The 15,917-nt window shown below is 34.9% G+C and overlaps 1 protein-coding gene across 19 annotated transcripts in view; it reads right to left on the bottom strand.

Moving 5' to 3' along the window:
• MYPT-75D (Myosin phosphatase targeting subunit 75D) overlaps positions 1–15,917 on the bottom strand; it is a 310,043-nt gene that overhangs the window by 97,760 nt on the left and 196,366 nt on the right. For 2 of the 19 annotated variants that reach the window (XM_073984768.1, XM_073984779.1), the window contains exon 1: positions 7,539–7,754. The exons of the other annotated variants lie outside the window; for them this stretch is intronic. The gene's annotated coding sequence lies outside the window, so the exon portion shown is untranslated. Of the gene's footprint in view, positions 1–7,538; positions 7,755–15,917 lie in introns of those variants that run through there. 19 annotated transcript variants of the gene reach the window in all.

Genomic DNA, 15,917 nt, shown 5'->3' with positions numbered 1-15,917 from the left:
CTTTATGCTGTAGTCGAACTGCTCACACCCTGCGACTTTTTTAAAGAAATAACCGATTATTTCTCAGCCTACAAATAATTAGATAACGGATTTTGCAAAAATTAAAATAGAAAAAATCTGACATTTTTACGTGACTTGGAATATATTTTGCCACGATATAACCCAAAAATATCAAAATTTTTCTATTTGAAATTTTGAAAAATAAGGAATATCCGATGTCTATTGATAATGCGGAAGGTTTACATAACTTTGTAGTGGGTTATTCGCTTCATATGGCTCCAACATTTTTGTTAGGCTCCCTCCCATCACTAAAAACATGCTCTAACAAGTAAAAAAGTATCAGAGATATACCCTCAGCCTATGTGAATTGAATCTTTCAACTACGGACAAATCGAATGTATTTAGCGTATTTTCAGAAATTTTGGGACTTTTTTGACATTTGAAATTGCCGCCAAAAATGTGGATTAGGATTAATGTTCAAAAATGTTGCGGAGTAGGTGTTTAAAGGAATGGATCAATATAGTTCATTATGGACTATGGACTCTTATTTTGGGAGACATATCTTTTCGCCCCCAGATATTTCAGTGGGTCACCGTATAACTTTTGGACCAGTATGCCAGGAAGCATGGACTCGTCCACGGATAACATAATATCGCTGTAAACAGGTCCACAACGAACAGTATCTGTATACACTTCCAAAGAACCTTCGAACAGACCCTAAACTGCACTTAGACACAAATGTTGAATTATTGTGTAGGAGGCACCCTAAGGAGAGGACCATTATGGGCCATTTAATTTGGACAAAATATTAGGAGATCCAAAGTTTAGACCAAATTCGTTACCCCGTTCAAGAGATATCGTGCATATCATTTTAGTGACAATTTTTAAATATTGGGGTGAAGTACCGGAAGTTGTGGACCGGTATTGCACATTTTTAAACAAAACGTTTGGACAAAATTTGACTTAGCACAAATTTTGAACCAAATCGGTTGATAAGTTCGAGAGTTATCGTGCTCTCCAGCGACTACATACGGTGCCATAGGGGTTTTCTACAACTTTCGGGCTCAAGAAGTACGATCTTGCCCCTGAAAAAACCTTTACCTTTGGCCAAAAATGGTAAAAACTAAATACTTCGTTGAACAAATTTATTGATGGGGAGTGATAGAAAACACATTAATTAAGAAGAATCTGAATTTTGGTACTGATACGTGAAGTAGTTTTTGCTATATGAGGATTTAAATCCGACAATTTTAGTTAATACGTATTTTTGTGTTTTTTTTTTTTTCTAAAATTAATAAATTATATTATGCGTTAATATTTAAATGTAACGGTCGCTGCAAAAATGTTTCCTAAGTTCTCTTGGGATTTAATAAACTTGGCTACACTTTTGTTTGCATGTAAATATTAATCATATGGTGTTTACATTTACCCAAACATATATTACTAAGTTTATTAATTTTCTGAAGCAAATTTTAAATTGAGGGGAATGGGGAAAAAATTGTATAAAAGTGTATATCGATATTTTTTGCTGTATGAGTAGTAAAAAGTAAGTACTTCAAACATATAAAGGTCCCAGCTGCAGAGGTTTGCAGACGAATGTGTCATTTCTCTTTTTCGGCGACCACCTCACTGAGAGGATACCCCCTTTTTAACAAATCGTTTTGCGGTTTTGGCTATAGGGCGAAAACGAATTAACCGATCATCATATATTTTTGTGGGCTTATTAAGTACCTAATAATCTTGCTTTAAAACGAGAGAATATTAAAAATATCAATTTTAAAAAAAATGTGAACAGCGAAAATTAAAATTCGATTTTTTACAAAAAAAATGACAGTTTTTTGACCACTAATCGTCAAAAAAAATTTCTTTTAAGGAAATTTCTCATATATAAGGACAAGAGTTTGATATATTCAAAATGCTCACAAACAATATGAAGACTAATCACCAAATTTCAGTCATATCGGGTGGATATTGAGGCCACAACACCCAAAATACCGAAAATGAGGAGGCACGGTTCAATGGGGGCTATAGGAAGACGAGGGCCTATACCGACATATTTCTGGTGGAAGGTTATAAGTCCCCCAATGGAGACTTAATACCAATTTTCAGCCATTTCGGTGTGATAATCAGGATAAAACCTCCAAAATACCGAAAATCGGGAGGTATGCTGACAAATTTCAAGGTGAAGGTATAATGCTCCCTACGAAGACTAAGTACCAAATTTCAGCAATTTCGGTGTAATAATGAGGCTAAAATCTTCAAAATACCGATAATCGGGAGGTACCGTTGTATGGGGGCTATATCAAAACGTGGACCTAAGCCCACAATTCTCTGTTGGAATGTTTGATACCTCTACCGAAGACTAACCACAAAATTTGAATACTTTCGGTTGGTCGTTGTGTCTAAAACATTAAAAATACCGAAAATCGGGAGGTGCGGTTCTATGGGGGCTACATAAAAACGTGGACCGACCAACCCAATTTTTTGTCCTGAAGATTGTAAGTCAATAATAGGTATGTGTACCAAAATTGATGCACCTACGACAACTCCTTCTATTTTTGGCCACAGTTAATATGAACTCGCGACATTGTGCGTCGTAATTGTGGCAGCGAACGCAAGTTGGTTCAACAAAAAATCAAAGCGATGCGAGAGCAGGTCCTAAACTGAACTTTTCCGAAATTTTGTCTGGGAAGTACCGGAAGGAGTGGACAAATATAGTCCACATTCGAACCTGATGTGTATCTGGTAGAGAAATTAGGAAATGCAAATGCAAAGTATGGACCAAATTGGTTACTCCTTTCAGGAGTTATAGTGAGCACAATTCTTCCGAACATTTCTCAACTTTTATGGGGGAGATACCTGAATGAGTGTACCGTCGTAAGGGGGCAGTGAACACAAGTTTCTAAAACAAAAATCAAAGACAGCAGGTCCTAAACTGAACTATTCCAAAATTTTGTGTTGGAGGTACCCGAAGCAGTGGACCGATTGAGTTCATATTGGAACCTCATCTAAGCCTGCTAGAATTTTTACGACATGCAAAGTATGGAACAAATCGGTTACTCCCTTCAAGAGTTGTCGTGTGCACAAATTTTCCGAAAATTTTCTAACTTTTGTGGGGGGAGGTATAGGAAGGAGTGGAAATATACGAAAGCCAAATTTTGAACCGAATGCTGAGGGTATAAAAATACAAATAAAACGTAAAACTTCGCCAGGTATAACAATCTGGACGCCATGCGGGTACTTAAGGCTACAATTTTCTTTGCTCAACATCCTGGAAATGTTGAGCGGAGAAAAATTGGGCATTTAAATGTACTAAAGGTTTGGTTGTGAAGTCCTTGCCATATTACCGCCATCACATAATGACAAATGGATTCTGAAAAACAATTAAAAACATAAACAACTTCTAATAAATCCAATGATGACAACATTTTAGCAACGCCTGGACCGGAAAGATTCAGTCTACGGTTGACGGGACAGGATATCATGGAGGAGATGGACATAGTGTACCCAACCTAGATTTGGTAAAGGATATTCTAGTTGAACAAAACAAACCCCCTGTAGCAAACGGTGGTCCTTATTCTCAGTTAGGGTAGTGGTTCAGCCGAGGACAGACAGTGTATCCGAAGACGAACTTGATATCACACTTGTCCCACCGGCTAGGCCGAGGACAATAGTGTATCCAACCTAGATTTGGTAAAAGATGTTCTAGTTGAAGAAAGCAGACAATTGCTAGTCCTTCTGGAGCAAACTGTGGTCCTGAGCCAGTTTATCCCAAGACTAACTTCATACCACACATGTCCCACCGGTTAAAGTCGTCGATAAACTGGCTTCGGCCCAAGTAGAAAATACTAACCCTATAAAGCCAGTACCGGGCATCGGCTGAAACCAATAGAAGAAGGCTTCCGATGTAGGGTAGAGTTGAGGAGGAAACCTCGAAAAAGCAATAAGTCGAAAATGGTTCCACCGCCCAACTAGTGTCGTAAATCGTGTGACAAAGAAAAAGAGGGCTTACGGCAGGTCGATGCACAATCATAGAAAGTTCGTCAGCAGTGAACCCTCGTCCATCACGATTAGAGAGTGCAGTTTGATCTGAATAAATCTCATGGTGGTGCTCGAATTCGAAAGGAGATTCCCGTAATTGTTCAAGACAAATTCTGATCTCAAAAAACTCTCTCTCTCTCTCTAACCGTTGCCCACAAAGGCCACATCGGGAGTGAAGCTGATTTGCCTCAATCTCCCATGGATGATTCATCCTTTCTGATCTCAACACCTTCTTCAATCGGTGGTGCTGTCACCACACTAGCAGGTGTGGACGAATGTGAAGAAGAAGAATCAACCCCAAGAGAAGTCAAGAAAAGCGAAAACTGGGAGGACTGACTCGGCATCTGTCTCGGCACTTGGGCGTGTGGTTTCAACTAAAACCAACACTTCTCCACAAGGGAAAATCCACATCCGAAGGCCAAAAGACCTAACCCGAGTGAGAATTCTAAGCTCTCTACCTCCTTTGCTTGCTATCAAAAAACTAAGAGCCCGAAACAACTGACAAGGTAGCCGCAGAAACTAACCAAATCCAGACATATCCGACTAATCGTTCCAGACGAGCTTCGAATGACGGTTATCGGTAGAACTGACCCTGATGGAAAAATCTGTAATAATAGATGGCTGATAATGGAAGATTGCACGTGAGACATTATGTTCCCGGGAGATATGGATCCTCCCAAACATACGCAATTCGGTAGCACGGTCCCCCATACGCGAGCAAAGGTTATCTGAAGTGAGAACAAGGAATCCTTGGACATCTTTGTTAATAAAGTAGACGGCCTCGCTTGTAAGTATGATGGAGATCAACTGCAGTTGATCGTATGGGATTAAAACTGGAAGTAACTCGGTTACTAGATCCAACCAGAGGTCCCACCAATGATTTAATTGAAGACACTGGCACGGTTATATTGTTGCTGTAATAAACAGACCAAAAAAATTTTGTTATGTTGCCTTCTTTGTAATTCCACGACACAAAACAGTGTTAGGGTTGATGTTTGGGTATAAAAGTTTTTTGTTGAAGAAGTTATTGAAAAATAACTTCGGTGTAGAATATCCACAAACAAGAAAAAATGAAACTGATGAGATTCTGTGGCGAGATTCGAAACTATAGTCCCTGTCTTACCCCTTGGCAAACAATGCCGAATTTTGTCCACTAAATTAGTTGTTTTAAAATATTAAAACAACAACAATGGAATTAAGCCAGACTATTTTGAAACAAAAACAAAAAAAAAAAAAAAAAAACAAAATTAAATATTTTTGTGCGTTTTCCTTTTCCAAATTTACCGCAAAACTCTATGCTGTCTAAATTACAAGATTTAATATCATCCATCAACTCTTCACCATATTTATGGCATACCAGTTGCGACGGCAAACATGAAAGGTTTAATCGATTTGCCCCTCTCTCCACATTGCCTTCGATGATTATAGTTTACATTTTTATATTGAACCCAGTCACTATAAAAATACAGTATGTACTATTTTATTTCTCCATGTTAGCTTTTAGGGGGTGGAGGAAAAAATTCAATTTTCCTAATATTCACGTTATCCGAAAGAAACAAAATGTGCATTGGTAGAATATATGAATAAATTGATTCGATAAAGTTTCATTGAATATGGTATAATTTAAAATATATTGACTTGCATATTGGCAGCATCTAAAGCTACGTGATGCATTTTCATATACACCGGACGACATGAGCGGTGCGTTATTGAATAACATTGTTAAGGAAACAGTTCTTGTTGCTATTACAGTACATAGCAACTGTTTCCAAAAACAATTAAAGTATCTGTCGGCTTTGCGACAGAGATATACCCTCAACCTATGTGAATTGAAACTTTCATCTACGGACAGATCGAATGTATTTAGGGTCTTTTCAGAATTTTATGGCGCTTTTGGACCTTTGAACTTGTGGACAAAAGTGTGGATTAGGACTAAAGTTCAAAAGTGTTGCATATTCCATTATGGAAGTGGATCTTAGTTTGGGAGTCATATCTTTTCGATAGACTTTGCTTTTGGACCAGTATGTCAGGAGGCATGGACTTGTCCACGGAAAGCATAATATGGCTGTAACCAGGACCGCAACGAACAGCGTCGGTAAACATTTCCAAACGATCTTCGAACAGGCCATAAACTGCACTTAGACACACATATTGATCTTTTCTGGGGGAGGTAACCTAAAGAGAGGACAGATATTGATAATTTTAAAAGTTAAACTAAATTTGTACAAAATATTAACAGATCCAAAGTTTGGACCAAATTGGTTGACCTCAGTGTACTTTTTTAAATATTCAGGGAAAGTACTGGAAATTGTGGACCGGTATTACGCATCTTCGAACGGAAACTAAGTTTGGACAAAATATGACGAAGGCCAAATTTTGGACCAAACCGGTTGATAAGTTCGAAAATTATTGTGCTCTCTAGCCACTAGGGGGTTTTTAAAATTTCGGACTGTTTTCTTAATAAGAATGGACTTGTCCCTGACAAAACTTTTACAGTCGTAATTGAGGCTGCGAACGCAAATTGCTTCAACAAAAATCAAAGTGAATCGAGAGCAGGGCCCTATTCCACGAAACAACTTATCAACTTTTCATTTTGCACTTATCAATATTTTTGACAATGATCAAAGTTAAGTGTTCCACAGAACCAATATTTTTTGATAAGTGATAAGTTGCTAATTATAAAGTGAGTTTGCTTACTTTTCAAAAAAATGTAGCTCTTTTTTTGATTTCTGTTCCACAAACGTTATTTCTGCTAAGTGAAAAGTTGTAACGGCAAAGCGTATTTTGCTAAGATTTTACAAAAAAAATTGCTCTTTCGTTCCACAGAAAACTCTGCATTTTGATTTTGCAGATCAAATTTTGATAAGTTTGCCTTGAATTTGCGAGGTAAACGTTCTCTTTGCCAATGTACATTGTTCAAGCGAGATTTTGTTCGGAAATAGTGAAAACACGGTTATGACAAGAAATTGTAAAGATTTTGCCGAACTTCTACCCTCTGAATCAACCATCCTACTTCGAACTCCCACTATCCGAAATTCCACCCTACGAACAACCCCATTCCGAACTTCCACCGTGCGAACAACCTCACAAATCGATGCTTCTCGATTTTACATTCAGAGTTAACTCTATTTTAGAGACTATTTTTATTTATTACTATACCCTCAACCATAACATGGAGGGTATATTAGGTTTGTCATTTTATTTGTAACTCATCGAAATAATCATTTGCGACCCTATAAGGTATATACATATATTTTTGATCAGCGTAAAATTCTAAGTTGATTTAACCACATCCGTCCGTCCGTCTGTTGTAATCACGCTATCTTCCGAACCAATTGAGATAGGGGGATGAAATGCTGTTCACACGTGTCTTAAATCAAGTTGGAAGTTGAGCTTTGTTATAGCCCCCATATAGCAGTGCCGTCGATTTCAGTTATTTTAAGGTTTTTAGCTACATTTTCAGAACAATTTAGTTATAATATTCTTGCAAAACTTACCGACATAGGCCCATCTTTTATTATAGCCTCCACATACCGCCCAATTTCAGCTACTTTGGGGTTATTAGCTACATTTGCAGGCCGAATTAGGTATAATTCAGTCAATCACCAAGAAACGTCTCCACAAAAAATTATGGATATAGGTCTACGTTTTTTATAGCCCCCATATAGCAGTACCGTCCGATTTCAGCTATTTTAAGGTTTTTAGATACATTTCTAGAACGAATTAGTTATAATTTGGCAAGTAACTTCTCCACTTTGTGGAGAAAGAAAACTAGTTACTCTGAGCCGAACATAACGCTTCTTACTTGTTTTATTTCGCTTAATTTTATTGTATTTTATTTTATTATTTTTTTTTTTAATTATTTTTTATTTTATTTTACTTCATTTGATTTATTTTGATCTTATTTTAATTTATTTCATTTAATTATTATTTAATCTTTATTAAAATTATTTTATTTTATTTTAGTTTCATATTAATTTATTTTGTTTATTTTATTTTATTTTTTTTATTTAATTATATTTTATTTCATTTATTTTATTTTATTTTACTATATTTCATTTTATTTTACTATATTTCACTTAATTTTATTTTATTTTATTTCATTTTATTTTGTTTTGTTTTGTTTTATTTTAATTTATTTTATTCTATTTTATTTTATTTGATCTTATTTTACTTTATTTTAATATAATTTCATTTATTTCGTTTAATTTTATTTTATTTAACTTTATTTTATTTTTTTATTTTATTTTACTTTATTTTGTTTTGTTTTATTTATTTTATTTTAATTTATTTTATTTAATTTTATTTTTTATTTTATTTTTTTATTTTTTTATTTTTTTATTTTTTATTTTATTTTATTTTATTTTATTTTATTTTATTTTATTTTATTTTATTTTATTTTATTTTATTTTATTTTATTTTATTTTATTTTATTTTATTTTATTTTATTTACTTTTAGTAATATCAGTTTCTTTTCATTTTTTCGCTCGTCTCAATTTTACATGTCTTATTTATTATTGCCAAGTAAAAAATAATGCAAAGATGATAAAACGTTCTGTGGAACAAATATCATTCACACTTTGCAAGAGAACTGAGAGACTTACCAAGATGGCGGAAAAATTGATCAAGAGAGCACAACAACTGTGCTAAAAGAACAGTGATAGACAAATTTGCTAAGTGCAAGTGAAATTGAAAAGTAATTTTGTGGAACAAAAAAAAGGTTATCACTTTTCAAAATAAGTAGTTATTGATAAGTGCAAAATGAAAAGCGATAAGTTGTTTCGTGGAATAGGGCCCAGGTCTTAAAGTGAACTTATACAAAATTTTGTGTGGGAGGTACCCGAAGAAGGGAGATAAGACTGTATGCTCTAACTATAGGGGCATAAGTCTACTCCCTATTGCCTACAAGATCGTGTCAGGGATTTTGTGCGAACGACTAAAGCCTATGGTCAACGAGATAATTGGACCATACCAATGCGGCTTTAGACCTGGCAAGTCCACCATTGACCAGATATTTACCCTGCGGCAAATCCTGGAGAAGACCCAAGGGATGCAGATCGACACCTACCACCCTTTTGTCGGTTATAAAGCAGCCTTCGACAGCTCGCTGCGTTCAAAGGTATTCCAATCCATGTCTGAATTTGGTATCCGTGCAAAGCTCATCCGGCTTTGCCAAATGAATTTAACTGACACGAGGTCCTCAGTTAAAATAGGAAAGAACCTCTCGGAAGATGTTGGTACCAAAAGAGGTTTCAGACAAGGAGACAGCCTTTCGTGTGATCTCTTTAACATCCTGCTGGAAAAGGTTATACGAGAGGCAAACGTCAAAAGAAGTGGCACAATCTACACCAATAGTCACATGTTACTTGATTATGCTGATGATATAGACATCGTAGGCCGATCAGTAAAAGAAGTAACTGATACCTTTATGAAGGTCGAAGGAGAATCTGCTAAAGTGGGTCTGGCGGTAAACGGTGAGAAGACCAAGTTGATGGTGTCGACGCGCAATGCGTCCATTGGCTCGGACCGACTATGGAAGTTGGGTCCTATAATATTGAGGTAGTAAAAGACTTCGTCTACCTCGGCACCTCCGTAAACACAACAAACGACATCAGTTGTGAAATAAAAAGAAGAATTGTATTGGCCAACATATGCTACTTTGGCTTAAGTAAGCACTTTAAAAACAAAGCCACATCTCGTCAAACACAAATAACGATCTACAAAACACTGATACTACCCATGCTGATGTATGGCTCCGAAGCCTGGGTACTTGCGCAAGCAGACATGGCAGTGCTTGGTGTGTTTGAGCGAAAAATTCTTCGAAAGATCTACGGATCAATCTGCGTTGACGGTGAATATCAACGTCGCATGAACCACGAGCTGTATCTGCTATACAACGACATCAATATTGTTTAACGTATCGATATGAAGCGATTGCGTTGGCTAGGCCATATCATAAGAATGAGCGATAATGAACCCGCTAAAAAGGCGTATAAACACGGACCGCTTGGCGGTGCACGCAGACTTGGCAGGCCAAGGAATAGATGGCGCAAACAAGTGGATGATGAGATGAAAAGGCGCGGTATATCAGAAAGCGAAGCAACAAACAGAGAGAAATTGAGATCTTTTCATAGTTCGGCCTATGGAACAAATGTTCTGTAATGGGCCAGCTAAGTAAGTACCCGAAGGAGAGGATTAATATAGTCCCTATTCGAACTTATTATATCTGTTAGATATACTAGGATGTGTAAAGTATGGACCATATCGGTCACTCCCAACAAGAGTCCGAACATTTTTGAACTTTTGTGGGGGAGGTACCGAAAGGAGTGGACCGGTATTGCTAATTTTTGAACTAAAACTAAGTTTGGACAAAATATGACGATGGCCAAACTTTGGACCGAATCGGTTGATCAGTTCGAGAGTTATCGTGCTTCCCAGCCAATACATATGGTGGCATAGGGATTTTTTGCAACTTTCAGGCTATTTTCTCACGAAGTATGGACTTGTCTCCTGATGAAACTTGTATCGTCGTATAGGGGACAGTGAATACAAGAGTTATCGTGCGCACAAATTTTCCGAACATTTTCGAACTTTTGTGGAGGAGGTACCGGTAGGAGTGGACCGATATAACTCATCTTCGAACTTAAACTAAGTTTGGACAAAATATTAGGAAAGACAAATTTTGGACCAGCCAGACAGACAGACGGACGGACATTGCTAAATCGACTCCAAATTGTCTGAAACGGATTTCGTCCAAACATACTTGGGGTCTAAAACCTTTATTTAGATGTGGCACATTTTGCCCGTATGAAAGTGTTAGCATAAATGCTGAGGGTATTAAAAGAGAAGCAAAACTCATTTATCAGCGCTTTCAGAACGAAAAACGTTTCAAAGTAAGTGTCTAGTTGCTCGAAAATTAGACATCTAAAAGGAAATTACTGACCATTGTTTTAAAAAGGCAGGTTTTTTGTTTAGTGCAGCTGTAGAAGATGCTGATATTGAAATACAAAAATAGGGTATCAAATACGTGTTGAAGATGTTACGATTGCAGACCGTGTTAATGTCGAATTCGATACTTTAACTAAGAATTATCCCTTTTTGGAGTCTCGGAACAATTTTCCCGATCATATTTTTTCTTCCATTGCAAATTGTAAAAACTTTGATAAATCAAAGTGGCAAAATAAAAAACAAATGAAAATCACTTTTTATTTCAATCCTAAATAAAAATTCAATTTATGGTTTATTCATATACTCATGTTTGTTTCTTTATTACTCATGTATGCAGGTAAAATAAATATTTCGCCTGGTTTCCCTATAACGAATTGTCTCTATAATTCTTCGGCCCCCAAGTGCTACGTTTTAGAGAAGTTCGGCTGTAAATGCTTGTTTTTCTCAGTGTAAATACTAACATAATATTTAGGCTCATATTTCGACTAGCTGTATTGTATTTTGTATCTTTTTTTTTCTGTAAACTAAATATTCAATTTGTTGAAATTTTCATGTTTTATTTTCATCATCATTGTATCCTTCCTCCATTACATACATCCTTTGCTAATGGATATGCGTTTATATAAGCCGGCTGCAAACTTTGATCTATGTGGGTGTATATAACATGGACACAAAATGTCATGATACCAGTAAAGGCCATGAGTTACTGACCTATGATGGAAAAGTGGGGGGCCAGGGTACTTTAACAGGTGGTTTATGGCACTTACAGAAGAACAACGTTAACTGTTTTGCGATGATATGCGATGGTTTTGTGTGGACAAATGAAATCGGAATTTTTTCAAAAAGTGGATTTTTATTTCCTTTATTTTTGCTGTGGTGATGCTGCTCCTTGGCAAAATATTTTAGTATATTTTCAGATTTTTTCCAGAGATATCGCCTTGAAATTCGAATTCTAGTAAAAACTATGCAAAGAAATGCTCATAACTTCTTTTGTATTTGGACCAATATATATAATATTTGAACAAATCTTTTTTTTTGTATTTTTGTTGTTTTATCAGCTATTTAATAAAAAAATAGGAAAAAGTTTGCACAGTGGGCGTGGATGCAATTTTCGCGATTTAATAGTTAAAATAAATTGTTCACAATGATTGTACTCTTCGATTTTTTTCTTGATTTCTTTCTTTGTATTAAACTACGATCAATTACAAAGATTATAAGTCGTATTTGGTAATGGGATTCAAACGATAACTATTTTGTCTTAATTTTTTAAAATCTGTAAATATACGGGTATGTTCTAAGACACACTTCACCTCTCACTTCACGCCCCAAGCATTTCGTGCACCCCATTTGCTCTTATTTCTTATGTTTGGTATTGAAAATAGGCTATACCGGTACACGTGGTATAATGGTATAATTATGCGTGGTATAAAATTTCGGTCCGGCCGTACTTAACGCTTATTGTTTTTTAACAATAATTTCAAGTCAACAATTCCGCTATCATGAAATCAATTTTTTGACTAGGATATTCCATGTTTTGAGAAAAAAAAATCAAGGACCACTTAATGTTATTTCAAAAGAGAGATTAAATGAGATTCCATTGAAAAGAGATGCTTAAATGAAAAGGCGATAATATCATCGTGGTTATGCAACTTGAAATGTTGATGATTGTATTTAACATCTTTGGCACGTAAAGGCTATTATGAGTATTATGCCAACACATATATACACATTTACATAAATGTATAAATCAATACACCAATACATATGTATGTACTCAAAAGCAAAATTTTAAGCCGTATTGCTTTTATTCCCTACGAAAAGCGATGAATGCTGCCACCGTTGATTATAGCTATAAGGTTTTTTATTTGTATCACATCGTCTCTCCTCTGTCTACTTATGAAAGCTGCTGATAATTTAGATTTAAAAAGTAGAGTAGATACATATAAACAAAATCAGAACAGAAACATGCTTACACTGGAGTTATGAAGGTAGCTTTGCATTCTGCAGTAAACCATATTTTTACTTTCACAAAATTTCATTATTTAAAGCGAATGAAGATGAAAACAAAATCGATAACATTTCAAGTTGTTTAAAAAGTATTATGCAATTTAAAATGTAATCGATTTTGAGTATTTTTTATGAAAATCCATATTTACATTAGGTAATTTTCCTTGCGGCAATTGTCAGTTTGTCGGTGAGAGAGGGTGTTGAGAGACAAAGGGTTACCATATGCCTCACCTCTCTCTCTATCAAACTGGCAATTGCCGCAAGGAAAATTGCCTAATATAAATGTGGACAAGGGTGATACAAAAACAGACATGAATTTTAAACAGTATAACGGTGTTAGATACCCAGCAAAATTTGAAGGAAGGGGTTCTATGCGATGTGGTGATTTCATGGCATATTTTGCATTGGTTCAAAGCAAGTCGTGAAAGATCCGATCTTTTCATCAGCATTTGAATCATTTGTACATTTCACTACAAACAAACAAGTCGATTTGTACATCCCTACAAGTAGCGACATCAAAACAAAATAGAATACATTTCCAAAATTTTTGTTATAAAATTACAAATTAAATGTAGGTTCACGAACTAGAAATTCTTAAAGGAGTGCTGATGGAGTCCATGTCTAAATCTGAACTGGTGATGAGAAGATAATAGAAAAGCTTGTGTAAGATGAAACAAAATCAGTGGCTGAGAGTGGACGAAGTAAACTCTGTTGCGGTGCAGCGGCGGTGATTAAATTGAAATTTTGGGTGTAAACTTTATGCTGATAAATGAATGAATGGCTTAACTTCATCATTACCTTTGAGAGTAATATTTACAAAACTTACTGACAGCCTGCACAATTTTAGTGATCGCTACCAATATCATGATTTCATCCCGACGAAGGGAATTAATTATCAATTGGCTTTTCAGTTTTTGAAATGATGATTTTTCTAGTGAAAACCTGAACTCTTTAAGCATCGAGTATTCTCATGTTAATTTAAGAGTAATTAATATAAGTCTAATTTCCAAAAAAAAAAAAAAAAACTAAGAAAATTTAAAGGTGTATAACAGTTTCAGAAAACTGTTATACTTGTACGATTCCATGAATTTGCAGCATTATTCCAAGAAAATTACAATTTTTTGGAAATGATGAATTGCGAAGAGTATAACAGTTAGAACAAACAAGTTTTAACATCGTTATACCGCTTCAATTCGAATTTTTGTGTAAATATCACTTTGTAATAAAATATATTCAAATTTGGTGAATTTCCCATTAATTGTTATACTATTTTAAATTTCCCCTATTTCGTCTTTTTTGGGAATATTGTATTCTTGATGTTGTGGTATATCTTTTTTCATTGTTTTTTTTTTTTAATTTATCATTTTATTGTCAATTAAGTGTTAATAACAGTTGAATAAAATTAGCTAATAAATAATAATGCCACCGTGTTGCAATGGTATGCATACCCACCTTGCACTTTGAAGGTCGTGGGTTCGACTCCCCGGACAGGCAACATCAAAAATTTCAACGGTGGAAAAATACCCCTCAGTAATGTTGGCCACATTTGCTGAGTATTTCAGCCATGTAAAACTTCTCTAGAAGTCGTATCTTAAGACACGCCGTTTGGACTCGGCAATAAGCAGAGCTAATATGAATCGGGGTGCACTCATTGATATGAGGGAAGTCTCCCTTGTCCCGCATGGGCGGTTTGTGGAACAATTATTATTATAATAAATAATAATAAACCTGTTTCTATAATTCCTAATTTTTTTTGACAATTTAAGGCTTTGTCTAATTTTTAAAAATTTATCAAGAAAATCTCAAGATGTATAAAAATTTTAGAAAACTGTTATACTTGTGAATTAGTAATATTTTTCTAGGAACATTTATATTATTTCGAAATGATGAATTTGGACAAATATAACAGTTTTACAAACCGTATTAAAACCGCTATACGTTTTTAAATTCGTAATTTTTCGTAAATATGTACTAATTTTGAAATAAGGTATTCTCAAAATCGAATTGGTCGCATTCTTTATTTATTTTTTTTCAATTATATTTAAATGTGAATAACATTTTAGAAAACTGTTATACTACGTAAGGTCACATGAATTTAAAACATTGATATCTAATAATATCAATATTATTTAAAATAACGAATTTTAGAGAGTATAACAGTTACAATAAATTATTTAACACCGTTATACTGTTTAAAATTAATGTTTTTTTTTTTTTTTTTTTTTTTGTATCACCCTTGTCCACATTTATATTAGGCAATTTTCCTGGCGGCAATTGCCAGTTTGATAGAGAGAGAGGTGAGGCATATGGTAACCCTTTGTCTCTCAACACCCTCTCTCACCGACAAACTGACAATTGCCGCAAGGAAAATTGCCTAATGTAAATATGGACTTTCATGAAATATACTCAAAATCGATTACATTTTAGATTGCATAATACTTTAACAACTTGAAATGTCATCGAGTTTGTTTTCATCTTCTTCCGCTTTAAATTATGAAATTTTGTGAAAGTAGAAATATGGTTTACTGCAGAACGCAAAGCTACCTTCAGAACTGCAGTGTAAGCATGTTTCTGTTCTGATTTTGTTTATATGTATCTACTCTACCTTTTAAATCTAAATTATCAGCAGCTTTCATAAGTAGACAGACGAAAGACGATGTGATACAAATAAAAACCTTATATCTATAATCAACGGTGGCAGCATTCATCGCTTTTCGTAGGGAATAAAAGCAATACGGCTTAAAATTTTGCTTTTGAGTACATACATATGTATTGGTGTATTGATTTATACATTTATGTAAATGTGTATATATGTGTTGGCATAATACTCATAATAGCATTTACGTGCCAATGATGTTAAATACAATCATCAACATTTCAAGTTGCATAACCACGATGATATTATCGCCTTTTCATTTAAG

The sequence above is a fragment of the Musca autumnalis genome, unplaced genomic scaffold, assembly GCF_047663935.1.
Source record: "Musca autumnalis isolate F117 unplaced genomic scaffold, ASM4766393v1 scaffold_4, whole genome shotgun sequence".
NCBI lineage: Eukaryota > Metazoa > Arthropoda > Insecta > Diptera > Muscidae > Musca > Musca autumnalis.
This window is presented reverse-complemented; position numbering and strand designations above follow the sequence as displayed.